Genomic DNA, 16,540 nt, shown 5'->3' on the forward strand with positions numbered 1-16,540 from the left:
AATAAGGTACCCTACCTGGCCCTGAGCTGCTGGATCTGCTGACAATACAAGCTACTATTACTATTGGTCTGCTACTGTGACCTGCAGTGATATTTCTATCAGGTCAGGAACAAGGATTTCTCCTTGGAAATCTACCAGTAGCAACTACTCACTCTTAGGCAATGTCGTTTTGTGCAAAGATGACAGGCCTTAGGGTCAGAAGGTTCTGGTTCTAACCTCAACTCTGCTACCCACTCATCAGTTATGAGTCCTGTGTTAGCCTCTCTCCTCTACCTGCAAAAGCATAAAATGCCCATCCCAGTTAGCTCATAGGACTGTGGTGAATTTCAAAGAAGACTGTAGACTAGAAAGCCCTCAGCACAAGGTGAAAAATTATTGTAAATACACAACAGAAGTCACATTGCATGTTCTCCCACAAAGGTTTTCAAAACTCTTTATAAATAATTACAGTCAGTTCATGAAAATTTTGGAAAGGAAGGCACAATGTGGTTCATAGTGGGAGGGGGAGGAGGAGGAAAGAAATGAACCACAGATTAAATGAATAGCATTAGCCGTGTTCTGGCTTGTAAGCCGATCGGTGGTCCCACAGGTGTTCAAATTATTAGTATGCTTCTTAATATATATGTGATACAGACATTCTTTTCTATTAATGTATTGAATAATAAATGTTTGAATTTTTAACAAAGAAAGGAAGGCATTAGTGGAAAAAAGCTGTAAAGCAAGAGGTTAGAAATATGTGGACTCTTTTCTGAGGAACTTTTATGTTTAGGGTTCTTATATGGAGGGAGCTTAAGACCACACAGGTTTTGTGGGTAGAGGGGGGTTGAAAGCAACATCCTTAACCTACTGACTTCTCTAAACTCAGACCCCACCAAGTTTCAGCCTCAGTTCAATTAGGTGCTCACTTTCCCCATTTGAATGGAGGAGACCATTTCCTCTTCCAAGAAAAAACTCTCATCTAGTCTAGAGAGATAACACATGTGTCATAACTATAAATTTATTTGGAAGAACAACTGGGCTTTACACAGGCCATCTGGAGAAGACAAATATTTCATGTAAGCATTCGGGAAATTTCACTGACAACATATGCAGCTAAATGAACTGTCTTAAGCATTGCCAAAATGAGAAAATTCCATCACACATGAGGAAGGTATCTCAACAATCACCTCAAAATAAATACAAATCAATCTTTTAATTTAACTAAAACATACGTAAAGGGCAGCTGTATGTCTTTTCAATGTACTGACAACCAAATACACAGCCTCTGCAGAGAGATGAATTGGGTTCAACTCCACAGGGACAGTTCCGAAATCACTGCATTCATCTACTCATGTTTAAAGAAATATGTCTTCCTGCAACCTCCCCTGCTTTGCACACCTTCCACTCCTCTGAACACTGGATGTGACATCATGGAAGAGTGTTAGACAATAGATCAGAAGTCCTAGTCCTACCCTCACTAATTCACAGAGTGACCTCAAATCCTGTTACCATTCTGTTTTAGTTTATCCCCTCTAAAATAAAGAAATAATTCCTTCCCAAACAAGTTTTAAATGATACATTAAACAAGATGGACTTAATTGGTATTTATATGACATTCCATCCAAAAACAACAGATTGCACTTTCTTCTCAAGGGCTCATGGAACATTTTCCAGTATAGATCATATCTTGGGTCACAAATCAACCCTTGGTAAATTTAAGAAAATTGAAATCATATCAAGTATCTTTTCTGAACACAATGCTATGAGACTAGATATCAATTACAGGAAAATATCTGTAAAAAAATACAAACACATGGAGGCTAAACAATACACTACTAAATAACCAAGAGATCACTGAAGAAATCAAAGAGGAAATCAAAAAATACCTAGAAACAAATGACAATGAAAAAACGAAGACCCAAAACCTATGGGATGCAGCAAAAGCAGTTCTAAGAGGGAAGTTTATAGCAATACCATCCTACCTCACGAAACAAGAAACATCTCAAATAAACAACCTAACCTTACACCTAAAGCAATTAGAAAAAGGAGAACAAAAACCCCCCAAAAGTTAGCAGAAGGAAACAAATCATAAAGATCAGATCAGAAATAAATGAAAAAGAAACGAAGGAAACAATAGCAAAGAAAATTAAAGTAAAACCTGGTTCTTTGAGAACATAAAGAAAATTGATAAACCATTAGCCAGACTCATCAAGAAAAAAAAGGAGAAGACTCAAATCAATACAATTAGAAATGAAAAAGGAGAAGTAACAATTGACACTGCAGGAATACAAAGGATCATGAGAGATTACTGCAAACAACTATATGCCAATAAAATGGACAACCTGGAAGAAATGGACACATTCTTAGAAAAGCACAACCTTCCAAGACTGAAACAGGAAGAAATACAAAATATAAACAGACCAATCACAAGCACTGAAACTGAAACTGTGATTAAAAATCTTCCAACAGACAAAAGCCCAGGACCAGACGGCTTCACAGAAAAATTCTATCAAGAATTCAGAGAAGAGCTAACACCTATCCTTCTCAAACTCTTCCAAAATATAGCAGAGGGAGGAACACTCCCAAACTCATTCTACAAGGCCACCATCACCCTGATACCAAAACCAGACAAACATGTCACAAAAAAAGAAAACTACAGGCCAATATCACTGGTAAACATAGATGCAAAAATCCTTAACAAAATACTAGCAAACAGCACATTAAAAGGATCATACACCATGATCAAGTGGGATTTATCCCAGGAATGCAAGGATCCTTCAATATATGTAAATCAATCAATGTGATACACCATATTAACAAATTGAAGGATAAAAACCATATCATCATCTCAATAGATGCAGGAAAAGCTTTTGACAAAATTCAACACCCATTTATAATAAAAACCCTCCAGAAAGTAGGCATAGAGGGAACATAACTCAGCATAATAAAGGCCATATATGACAAACCCACAGCCAACATTGTTCTCAATGGTGAAAGACTGAAACCATTTCCTCTAAGGTCAGGAACAAGACAAGGTTGCCCCCTTTCACCACTCTTATTCAACATAGTTTTGGAAGTTTTAGCCACAGCAATCAGAGAAGAAAAAGAAATAAAAGGAATCCAAATCAGAAAAGAAGTAAAACTGTCACTGTTGCAGATGACATGATACTATACATAGAGACTCCTAAAGATGCTACCAGAAAACTACTAGAGCTAATCAATGAATTTGGTAAAGTAGCAGGATACAAAATGAATGCACAGAAGTCTCTTGCATTCCTATACACTAATGATGGAAAATCTGAAAGAGAAATTAAGGAAACACTCCCATTTACCATTGCAACAAAAAGAATAAAATACTTAGGAATAAACCTACCTAAGGAGACAAAAGACCTGTATGCAGAAAATTATAAGACACTGATGAAAGAAATTAAAGATGATACAAACAGATGGAGAGATATACCATGTTCTTGGACTGGAAGAATCAACATTGTGAAAATGACTGTACTACCCAAAGCAATCTACAGATTCAGTGCAATCCCTATCAAACTACCAATGGCATTTTTCACAGAACTAGAACAAAAAAATTCACAATTTGTATGGAAACACAAAAGACCCCAAATAGCCAAAGCAATCTTGAGAAAGAAAAACGGAGCTGGAGGAATCAGGCTCCCAGACTTCAGACTATACTACAAGGCTACAGTAATCAAGACAGTATGGTATGGGCACAAAAACAGAAATATAGATCAATGAAACAGGATAGAAAGCCCAGAGATAAACCCACATATCTATGGTCAACTAATCTATGACAAAGGAGGCAAGACTATACAATGGAGAAAAGACAGCCTGTTCAATAAGTGGTGCTGGAAAAACTGGACAGCTACGTGTTAAAGGATGAAATTAGAACACTCCTTAACACCATACACAGCAATAAACTCAAAACTGATTAAAGGCCTAAATGTAAGGCCAGACACTATCAAACTCTTAGAGGCAGAACACTACATGGCATAAATCACACCAAGATCCTTTTTGACCCACCTCCTAGAGAAATGGAAATAAAAACAAAAATAAACAAATGGGACCTAATGAAACTTAAAAGCTTTTGCACAGCAAAGGAAAACATAAACAAGACGAAAAGACAACCCTCAGAATGGGAGAAAATATTTGCAAATGAAGCAACTGACAAAGGATTAATCTCCAAATATTATAAGCAGCTCATGCAGCTCAATATCAAAATCACAAACAACCAAATCCAAAAGTGGGCAGAAGACCTAAATAGACATTTCTCCAAAGAAGACATACAGATTGCCAACAAACACATGGAAGGATTCTCAACATCACTAATCATTAGGGAAATGCAAATCAAAACTACAATGAGGTATCATCTCACACCGGTCAGAATGGCCATCATCAAAAAATCTAGAAACAATAAATGCTGGAGAGGGTGTGGAGAAAAGGGAACCCTCTTGCACTGTTGGTGGGAATGTAAATTGATACAGCCACTATGGAGAACAGTATGGAGGTTCCTCAAAAATCTAAAAATAGAACTACCATACCACCCAGCAATCCCCCTACTGGGCATATACCCTGAGAAAACCATAATGCATAAAGAGTCAGGTACCACAATATTCATTGCAACTCTCTTTACAATAGCCAGGACATGGAAGCAACATAAATGTCCATCAACAAATGAATGGATAAAGAAGATGTGGCACATATATATGATGGAATATTACTCAGCCATAAAAAGAAATGAAATTGAGTTATTTGTAGCGAGGTGGATGGACCTAGAGTCTGTTATACAGAGTGAAGTAAGTCAGAAAGAGAAAAACAACAAATACCATATGCTAACACATACATATGGAATCTAAAAAAAAAAAAAGTTCTGAAGAACCTAGGGGCAGGACAGGAATAAAGACACAGACATAGAGAATGGACTTGAGGACACAGGGAGGGGTAAGGGTAAGTTGGGACGAGGTGAGAGATAGCATGGACGTATATACACTACCAAATGTAAAATAGATAGCTAGTGGGAAGCAGCCACATAGCACAGGGAGATCAGCTCGTTGCTTTGTGTCCACCTAGAGGGGTGGGATAGGGAGGGTGGGAGGGAGACACAAGAGGGAGGAGATATGGGGATATATGTGTATTTATAGCTAATTCACTTTGTTATACAGCAGAAACTAACACACCATGGTAAAACAATTATACTCCAATAAAGGTGTTAAAAACAAAGAAATGTAATCAGGGTAAAAAAAAAAAAAAAGAAAAAAGAAATAATTCCTTCCCTATTTACATCTTAGAGTTTTCTGTGAAGATACTTTTAACACCTCATGTTAGCATAATATTTTACAATTTAGTAAGTGTTTCAAACATATTATTATTTCATTCACAACAAATTTATGCCCATTTTATAGATAAGAAAATTGATGCTGTATTAGGGGAAAAGCAGGGCTATAATAAATAAGCTGTAAAACATCAGTGGCTTAACACAATAAAGTTTGTTTCACATTCATGTAACAGTGTAAGGCAGGTATTCCTGGACACTGATTAGCTTTCCAGCATGAGATGATTGAAGAGCCTGGGCTCCTTCTGTCTTGTGGCTCTATAAGGCCCTAGGACCTTGGAGTATCCTGCCTCCAGCTAGCAGACAGACAAGGAGAGAGTGGAGAAACCCACCCTCTTCTAAGCAACCTCTTCCTGGCAGTGACTCAAATGAGTTCCACTCATATCTCCTAGGTGAGAACCAGTTAATGGCTCCACCTAGAAGCAAGGGGTCACTGAGCAATGTAGCTCCTGGTTGGCAGCCACTTCTCAGTTATGATGCCATTTGGTGGAAGAGAGAGCATAACTTATGGTGAATAATCATCTCTGCCATGAGAGAGAGGTTTTGTATTTACCTCAAACCTGCACAACTAGTAGGTAAGTGCATTAGCTATCTATTTCTGCACAACACACTACAACAAACTCAGTAGCTTAAAGCAACACCCATTAGTTTTCTTACAGTTACTCTGGGTAAGGAATCTGATCATGGGTTAACTGGTCTCTGCTTCAGAGTCTCACTAGGCTACAGTCAAGATGTCAGTGTGGGCTGTGGGCTCATCTGGAGGCTCAACTAGGGAAGGATCCACTTTCCCACTCACATGGTTCTTAGCAGCATTTGGTTGCTTCCAGCTGCAGGATTCACGGCAGCTTCCTTCTTCAAAGCCAGCAATGAAGAAAGACTCTAGAGTAAGTCAGCTAGCAAGACAGAGTGATATACAATGTAATGTAATCATGGGAGTAAAATCTCATCACCTTTGCTATATCCTACTGGTTAGAAGCAAGTCACAGGTCCACCTACACTCAAGGGGAAGGGATTACACAAAAACATGAATATCAGGAAAGGGAACATGGGGGCTATCTTAAAATTTGTCCGTCACAAAAAGAAACTCAAGCCCAGATTTCCTGACTACGAATCTAGTGTTCCTTCTATTTAATTATGTGTCCAGCTTTGGATTCCAAAGTTATTATCTATGATAATGTGGATAATATTTGCATATAACATACACAGTTGTTATGAGGAACAAATGAAATAGTGGATGTGAATACACTCTATAAGCTATAAAGTACTCTGTAAATTTAATGGGTATTTATTACTATTTTATCCCCTTGACTGTGATGTTTCTTTACTCTTCTTGTCTGTTTAAATCCTACTCTTCCTTCAAGGACCATCTAAATGTTACCCTATGTCTTCCACAAAGCATGTGTATCAGTTGGTACTGGGTTCAGTTTCACATAACAAAAGAACAAAATGATGGCTCAAATAACATTGAAAGCTGAGCTCATAATATAGATCCACAGAGTCACTGGAGATCCAGATTCCTTCCAGATCTCTGGTCTGCTTGGTCTAGAGTGTGGCTCTTGTCCTCAAGGTCCACGATGGTTACTAGAGCTCCAGCCAGCACAACCCCAAACTAGGCAGCTAGGAAGAAAAAATTTATTTTATAGATGCTTCCCCAGAAGTCCCACCCAATACTCGGACTGATGTCCTCTTAACAAGAACTCAGTCCCATAGCTATACCTGGTTACAACAGAGACTGAGAGTTACAGTTTTCAGTTGAGTATGCTGATATCTTGAATAAAAGTGGGGTTCTGTCAATAAGAAGGAGGAAGAAAATAAATGTGGGGACAATAAATAGTTTTTGCTGTGGGATGTTTTGGAAACATCAAGTATACACATCTACCCAGAGGAAAGACGATAAATAAGAATTTTGGTAGTTTGGAAACATATTGTGGGGAGCCTAGAATTTCAAGCTAAGGAACTGGCCTTCATTTGGCACCTAATAAGGAACAAGGACACCTTTTCATAGAAAAGGGTATTTTAGGAAGCTGAATCTAATGGTGACTTCATATTTGGAGAATTTTATTTCTAAGACTACTGTAATCTAGCAACAGAGTGAAAAGGTTTGAACACTCCCTGAATGGTGATGACAGAGAAGAAGAAAATAAGGGAGTGATCTTAAAGGAAGAATCCAGTTGTGTGTAGAGGGCTGGAGAGTGTAAAGAAGGTTCAGATGTTGCCAGCCAAGTTGATGGGGAGACAAAGGTGAGACAGAAGAACCAAAGGACATACAGTATCAATAAATTAGAAAAGCAATTAGAACTCCAAGGCAAACCACCAGAATTAAGGAAAACAAATGATGAGGAGGGTAGTAAATTTGAAAAATAAAGCAGTTAAATATGTGTGAGAGAAATATCTTAAATATATACCATCTCTCAAGCTGTGGGGCCTTAGATAGGCCCCCTACCCTCTGTGGACCTCACTTTTCTTCACCTGAAAATGAGGATAATAATTCTTACATTGCAGAGTTAGAGTTCCTGGTATACAGAATTCACAGTAGCAATGACACCTACTTTTTCAATTCAAAAGATAAAGAGAGGCACATCTGGCAGGTGACCACATGCCTGGCTGTGTGGCTCAAACAGACACCTGTTGAAGCAGGTCAAGTTCCTTTCTCTTCCAGGAAATTACATGAATCTAGTGGCTTTAGTGGGAAACCCAACACTGGGGGACAAGCAAAGAGAAACACAGTCTCCCTTACCCCTGTTTGAACTCAGGAGTCTTCAAACGCCAACCACTTCCACTGGCCACTGACAAACAAGTCAGTGTGTGTCGGCAACTGCCAGCATGGCTGGGGCCGCATCCAGTCCCTCCATGAGAGCACTACTAGCCAGCTCACAGGCCACGCTCCAACCACCACAATGAGAGGCTGGGGACATCTACCTCAAGACCAGAAAAAGATCTGCAGGCAACCTTAACACCTGCCCCAAGGCCCCACCCACAGACCAACAGGTGAGACACCCAACGTGGAAAATTAACATTTGTTTCTGTCCAATCAGAGGGTTGTCAGGAAAAGTTCTACTTCAGTGACCACTGAGTGAATGAATGAATCAATGTCCCCAAGCTTTTGTTCAGAAAGTTGAACTATAGATATAGGACAGGTGATTAATCCACAAAGTATTTTGAACTGTCACAAGATGATCCACTCTCTCAATTTCATCTGTAAATATAATATGACAACAGCAGAACAAAATCTCCTGAATTGGAATTTATTAGGAGTTGAGAGAAGGAAGAAATTTAAGACCTTTTGGCCATGTAGCAATTTCCCATTATTTAAAAAAAAAAGGAAGTTGCTCATATGACATTACTTACTTTCTTAGTAGAAGACGAAGTTGAACTTTTGGCCTCAGACTTTGGCTTGTGTCTATGAAACTGGATTTTCTTCTAATGATGTATGCAATTATTTGATGAGACCACTTTAGAAAGAAATGAGATCAGTACTAGGAAGTAAATGCTCCTTGCTCCAAAGCAAATCTCACTAGAATTCACATAACCACCTGGAAAACGCTACACTTTAAAAAAAAAAAAAAAATCTGACTTGGTGTCATTTCAGTGATGACTATGCCTTTTGTTAGCTGAATGACTTGTGCTGCCAAGACACATGATTTCCATCCAAAACTACCTCAATGATGTGCTAAAAATAGCGAAGCAAAATGAACTGAGCACAGGCAACCAAAGCCAGACTGAGTGTTGGGGTCACAGTATAAATAGAAGAAAGAAAAGATGGAGAGAAAACAAGGTCAAAAAGAAAACCAAAATGTTTTGCTTGAATACAGACTGAGATTCCCAGGGTACAGTGAGGAAAAGGGTTACTTGCTACATTGCTTTATGGAAAGCTGTCATGGTTTACACATTCTGAGATTTTCTGAGAGTTGTATTCCTGCAGATCAGCATTCTCTCCTAAAAATAGGGGTTTGTTTACAGAAGAAAAGCACTGATACCTGCCTTCTCACTGGTCCCCCTCAAAGTGTAACTATAGCATTGTGGAACCTCTAACTCCCAGTATTATTAAACCCCTTTGAGAGTCTATTCAATCACACCTTTTATGTTCAGGTCAGCGTTGTGTTCTATGCCAAAATCTACCACTCTGCAGCATTACAAAATGTGTGTGTTTACTGTTGAACATGGGGACTTGCCTCAGGCGATAGGGGTGGAATCAGGTATAGATTAACAACGAGAGATATTCGAGGCCTCAAATGTTCTTTTTCTCCAGGTCACTCTAAAAGGGGAGAGGGAGACTTCTGGAACGTCTTCCTCTACTTCCTGTGAGTTTGTGATAACTCTGCCCTGCCTCAGACTGGCTGGCTGTCTGCCCTGGCCCTGACCAGAGATTTTGTGCTCTGCAGCTGCTGAAAGAATCCATGCCTCTGTGGCCTCCATTGTCTGGGGTAACGCCCCACACTGGCTTCTCTACCTCAGACAGGAGTTCTGCATCAAGCAGGAAGCTGCCAGAAGCTCCTGGACACAATTATCTATCGTAGCTAGACTCAGGTTTAATTACGCTAATATTTAACTAGCTCAATAGTTGATGCTGTCCAAAAAAGTACTCTGAGGGAGACATTTAAATTCTATAAACATTGTCAGCAAGGTTTATTGTACTAGCTTTATTTTATTTATTTTTAATACAGCAGGTTCTTATTAGTTATCTATTTTATACATATTAGTTATATATGTCAATCCCAAACTTGCTTTATATTTAAACCATTAAAATTAGGCCCTACTTGCAACTATACCCCAATAAAAAATAAAAATAAATAAAAATTAGGTCCTACTTAATTGAAAGGGAAATTCCTTAAAAATGCATATTCAGGGGCTTCCCTGGTGGCACAGTGGTTAAGAATCCGCCTGCCAATGCAGGCGACACGGGTTCGAGCCCTGGTCCGGGAAGATCCCACATGCCGCGGAGCAACTAAGCCCGCATGCCACAACTACTGAGCCTGCGCTCTACAGCCTGTGAGCCACAACTACTGAGCCCATGAGCGACAACTACTGAAGCCCACGCGCCTAGAGCCCGTGCTCCGCAAGAGAAGCCACCACAATGAGAAGCCCGCGCACCGCAACGAAGAGTAGCCCCTGCTCGCCGCAACTAGAGAAAGCCTGCACGCAGAAACGAAGACCCAATGCAACCAAAAATAATTTTTTTAAAAAATGCGTATTCATTGCTCCAAGCCTGAGCTTTCCCTTTTGTCTTGCAGAGCCCTAGGGTTTCACAGGGTTGCCCCAGAGTATCAATGGAGGCAAAAGGAGACCGAGTGAATGGAGCTCTGGGTATCTGGAATCCTATCCCTGATCCAATGAAAGTATTATCTTTTGAAGTTCTAAGGGCAATTTCAGTTGGGGGGAAAAAAAAGAATTCCCTAGCTAAAAAGAGAAAAGTGCTTGTGTATGTACATGTATACGTATAAAATACTACACATACATTTTTATAAAACCATTTGTTTTAAGACTGTTTCATTTTCAACATACTATAGCTGTAAACTTGAACTCACTCTAAATGTGAACCCATCTAGCTTAAGTAGGAGGAAAAGATTTTATTGACTATTGTATCTGGAAATTCATAGGGTTTTCTGGCTTCAGGCATGAGTGAATGAAGGGTATCAAACTATACCATCAGGATGGGTCTCGCTTTTTCTCTCCTTTCCTCTATGTTCGCTTTATTCTCACAAGGTACTTTCCATGTGGCAGCAAAGAAGATCCCCAAGATCTTTAGATCTGCATGGTTCTCTTTCTCCAATCTCAGAAAAAATAAGAAGCTATCTCTCTATATCCCTTTTGCTCTTTCAAAAGACTCTCCTTGACACTCGTAGGTCATGTGTACACCCTGGGAACAAAGGAAGTCCTCTAACTGGCCATCCTTGGGGGGATGTACCAACCTCTGTGGCAGAGGAAATCGATTGCCCTATACTGTAACATGGCAACAACAGGAAAGAATACGGGTAAAAGTAATAACATTTACCCTCTGCATTGCAGTAGTATCAGACCTCAGTTTTCAAAAGAAAGCACAGTCCTAAAACATCTTTAATATTCTTTGTTCATTAAAGCCAAATTAGAATTTATCCAGGAAAGTCACCCAGTTATTTAAAGAGACATGGAATATGTATACTTATGTATGTGTAATTTAAAGAAACATGTAAGATTGAAAGTAAAGGTTGAAAAACGATACAATATGCAACCACTAAGCAACCCCCCACCGTCCCAAAATTCAAAAAGATGGGAATGGCTCTTCTACTTCCCCTTTCTCTGCTTCTCCCTTTCCTGAACCCTTCAGTCCTAAAGCCACAGGTGGTGCAGAGTAAGGTGGGCCCCATGCTGGTGGCCGGAAGCCTGCGGTGGACCAGAGCAGGTGTCAGAGCCTGTGCAGGGGCCAGAGAACGTCCATGGAGGAAGGACCCACAGGACTCATTTCAGGGGGAAATGACATGATTCGATTATGATGCTAAAGGATCAGACCAGCTGCAGTTCATCAAATAGACTATTTTGGAGAGACGAGCAGAGGCAGATTAATCAGTTGGAAGACTCTTACTGTAGCCCAGGTGAAAGACGATGACTGCTTGGGCTCAGGGAGTAACGGTGAGAAAGAATAAATGGCTCCAAAAATAAGAACAGGAAACGTTTCAGAGGCAAACAATTCTGTGGTTATAAACAACCCTCTCCTATTGAACTTTTTGTTTTGTTTGGGCGGGGGGAAGGGAGGGCGTGGTGCATGTAGGTGCACATGCAGAACGAGGAATCCAGTCACCTGCATTTTCCCTAATTTCATCAGAGAGCACTTACCCTCTGTAGCTCGCTGCTCAAATGTCCTCCCTTCCACACCCCCTTTCATCCCCTGCATTAACCACTTCTTCAGACTCCACAGCATTTTGCTCCTGGGCCAGAAAAAAAAAAAAAAAAAAAGGCCTTGCCTTGCCACTTCCTCTTGTGGTTAGTGGTGTTCGTCTTCAGGTCCAGATTCTAAGTTCCTGCAGTGTGGATTCCTGTCTTGGGCAGCCTCAGTACCAGCAGAGTGAATCATCGTATACATTTCATAAAGTATGTGTTAAATATCTAAAAAAAATCACTGTTTAATAGAAGCATTTTCAAAAGAGAGGTATTAAACCAACGGATTTATTGGGCGAAGCTACAGCATCTCATTCGTCCCTCTACTGGTTAACCAAATTACTGTAGAACCTGCTGGATAAGTCCTTCCTCTGCCCCATCCTGAACAAAATTCTGGCTCTTCAGGAACAATTTCAGAACGTGCTTTAAACAATCAGCGCTGAAAATTCCTTCCAGTTAGGAAGTTTGGAACTCTTTCACTTGTGCCTGATTTAGTAACAACCAGATGTCAGAGCTGCCTGTATCAGCAGATGGTTGCTATAATAAGCAAGCTTTAACCAAGGTCAAACCTTCCGTCTGCTCAGCAATGAGCACTGTCAGGTGTGCATTCCATAGAGATTAGGCCCCCCCCTTCTCCCAGTCACAGAGCTCGATTGCACTGATGCCATACTCTAGCTGTAAGAGAAGTATACTTTCCTGTAAACTCCTTCTAAAGAACGCTTAGGCATTTACTATCCTAGGCTTATATAAAAAAATTAAAGATCACTCTGAATTCCTTGTGATGGTTTTGTCCAAACATGTTTCTTGATTTTTTCTGTTTTCCACCTGCTTTAGTGGATTTCCGTAAGCCCATCAACTTTGTCTTCCTTTGTCATTGCTGTGTCCCCAGACCCAGAACAGCCACACATAGCAGTCACCAAATACAGGTGTTTTACTTTATAAAGCTTGAGAAACAGTAATGTGAATGCTTTCCCAAGAACGCTTTCGTTCCCAGTTGATTTTTACAATTGGCAAGAACTTAAGTCAAGGGACACAATTTTCAACTCTACTCAAAATAAATTAAATTCACTTATTTTTAATAGTAATGAGTATCATATTTCACCTTGTGAAGAGACTGACTCTTTGGTCTCAGTCTTCCAGACATCTCACACCCTAATCATAGCTTAGAGCTCAAAGGGATTCAAAATATTTTAGTTCACCAAGACAGAGTATAAATACTCTATTTTCAAAGCTATCTTGGGCATCTTTTCCAGACATAGAGCCAAGAGGCCAACAAGTAGCCAGAACTGCTATATGCTTCCTACAACAGTAGGGGGCACCCATAATGGGGATTTTTGACTCCCATGAAGGGCCATCAAAGGCTTTGATGGGACCCCAGCCAAGGCTGTAACATGGGCAGTCAGAGAACTTGCCAGTCACCCAAATATGCAGAAAATACCACTGCACCTGCTTTCAGCTGCCTTCATGCTGTTAGGTTTTAGCAGTATGGATGCTAAAAACCTCATAACTTTCCCTGTGTTGGTCCATATCTTCCTGTATATTGCTTCAACTTATAAAAAGCCTTCAGCAGAGTATTTAATTTTCAAATTAAGTTGTAATTCTAAAGAAGTATTTTTGTTCTTTATATTAAAATAATGACTCAGAGAAACTATATTTCTTTTGAAAGTTGTTGCTTTCTAGAACTTTTATTTCTACCAACATGTACACACCCTCTTTCTATATGATAAAAGAAAATTATTTTGATGGCTTCCATAAACTAGCAAGAAGGTTATGACCACTCAAGCCAAAGACTGAAGGAAGATAGGTTATCCCAGTAGATAAGCAGAGCAGAGAGGCCAGCTGTTGGCTTTCACCTTGAGGGTGTTGGCTGAGCCAAGCAAACTTCAGCAGTGGCTTCCAGAGCCTCAAGGACCTAAGGGACAAGAGACAAAGTTGAAGGCCAGCCCAAGGTGGGAAGTCTAACTAGAAACCCTTCTCTGAAGGGTGGGATCTCAAAGGGCTACACCCTTTAAGTAAGAAGAAAGTAGAAATCATCCATCCCTCACTCCCAGATGCCAGCCTGATAAATTGTCTGTGTCAAACCTTAGTGCTAAGTGAAAGGGAAAAATAATTCCCCCTAAGGATTTAAAACCACTTGGCAATTAAAAGGCAAAAACTACTTATAAACATAACAACATGGAAGAATCTCAAAAACATTATGCAGAGAATTCAAAACCACCAGATGGCCTCATTTGGGTTTACAGGCTAAATTCTCACTATTTACATCGTTCAATAAATCTCAAGCCAATAAGTTAAAGTGGTCCTGGATTGACTGTGCCCGAGAGCAGGGGTAGGCAAACTATTCCAGGTGAAGGGCCAGAGGGTGAATAGTTTAGGCTTTGTGGGCCATCCAGTCACTGTTGCAACTACTTAACTCTGCTGCTGTAGCGCAGAAGCAAACACAGACAGTGAGTGAACAAATAAATGTGGCTGTCTTCAATAAAATCTTACAGAAACAGGCAGAGCACAGGATTTAGCCTATGGGCTGTAGGCTGCTGATCCCTGATCTAAAGGCCTGAAGGCAGATAAAATTCCAAAGATGACATCATCATAAAAATTCTCTAACCACACAAAGAAATGACTCCGTTAATGAGAAGCCACAGGGGGATAAAAAGACTCAGACTCGCAAAAGATCGAAGACTTTGGAATAGTAGGAAAAACATATAAAATCAATACATGTAAGATGCTTCAAAACTTATTGAAGAGTAAGCACATCTGAAAAAGAATCAAATACTCAGGGAACTATATTCAATATCTTATAATAACCTATAATGGAAAAGAATCTGAAATAGATAGCTATCTATATGTATATAGCTATACTGGGTTGGCCAAAAAGTTCATTTGGGTTTTTCTGTAAGATGTTATAGCCAACCCAATATATGAATAACTGAATCACTTTGCTATACACCTGAAACTAACACATTGTAAATCAACTGTACTTCAATTTAGGAAAAAAAAATCAAATATAACTCATAGAAATGATATATATAAAAACTGAAATTAAAGACTCAATGATGGGACAGAACAGTAGATTAGAACTGAAGAATTAGTGAAATGGTACAATCATAAGATTGTCCAGAAAGAAGTCTAGCTAGAGGCAAAGAAATGGAAAATATGAAAAAGAGATTAAGAGACAGGTAGGATACAGTGAGAAAGTCTAATATTTGTTTAAGCAGACTTCTAGAAAGACAGGAGAGGGCAAATGGGAAAAAGACATTATTGAAAGGGATAACTGAAAATTGACGAAAAATACTAAACCACAGATGAGAAAACAACAAGTCACAAGCAAGATAAATAACAAGAAATCCACACCTAGATACATCATAGTGAAGTGGTAAAATAACAAAAACAAATAATCTTAAATACAGTCAAAGAAATATTACCTTCAAAGAAGTAATATTTATGCCTGGTAGCTGACTTCTCAATAGAAACTATGGAATGACCCTTAATGTGTTTAGAGAAAAATAACTGTTGATATAAACATAAACTTCTATATCCAGCAACAACTTTCAAGAAGGTGTACAAAATAAATAAACTTTCAGAAAACAAAAACTGAATTTGCCACCAGCAGACTCTCAATAAGGAACGTGATCCCAGATGGAAGGATTGAGATAAAAGAGGTAAGGAATAAGAAAGAAAGTGGTCAACATGTGGGTAAACGCTGACTATATAAAATAACCGAAATGATGATGACAACAATGACTACGATATTTTGTGGGATTATATAAGTAATTAAAATGCATAATATCATATAAATTGGCAGGAGGAATGAATGACTGGAATTCAAGGTCCTTGTATTATTCAGGAGTATAAGGATAGTGATCAGTTTTAGACTTTGATAAGTATGCAAGTTGAAATTTATAAGGTAACCACAGAATAAAAATAAATTAAGACCATTAGACTCCAATTTAAGTAGAGAAAATGGATAAAGTAATAAATCCAGTAGAGGGCAAGAAGAAGAGAGAGATTTTTAAAAATGGAAGAAAGAGAAAGCACAAAACAAGATTAAAAATAAATCCAAATATGTTATTACACTAAATGTAAGTGTTGCTCTTATACACTGCTGCTAGGTTGTGTAAAATGGCACAACCTTTTTGGAAATGTTTGGCTGCTTCTATGCTAAAGGTGAAATGCTCATACCCTATCCTGGAGCAGCCTTAATTCCTACTATACAAACAACTAGGGAAACTCTTGTGCATACCTAAAAAGAGATATGCAAGCATATTTACAATAAGCTGAAAGGAACCCTACTGTCCATTGATGGTAAATGGAATAATAGTTTGTGATTTTTCATACCTTCCAGGATCCAGTCATGTTCTACTTATT

At 39.1% G+C, this 16,540-nt stretch overlaps 1 long non-coding RNA gene across 1 annotated transcript in view; it reads right to left on the reverse strand.

The window, feature by feature from the left end:
* Window positions 1-8,742, reverse strand: part of LOC132519252 (uncharacterized) — a 98,966-nt gene extending 90,224 nt beyond the window's left edge. Inside the window, exon 1 of the long non-coding RNA XR_009540129.1 lies at window positions 8,672-8,742. This is a non-coding gene — a long non-coding RNA (uncharacterized LOC132519252). The remainder of the gene's footprint in view (window positions 1-8,671) is intronic.
* Window positions 8,743-16,540: the final 7,798 nt, after the last annotated feature.

This window comes from Lagenorhynchus albirostris, chromosome 4, assembly GCF_949774975.1.
Source record: "Lagenorhynchus albirostris chromosome 4, mLagAlb1.1, whole genome shotgun sequence".
Lineage (NCBI taxonomy): Eukaryota > Metazoa > Chordata > Mammalia > Artiodactyla > Delphinidae > Lagenorhynchus > Lagenorhynchus albirostris.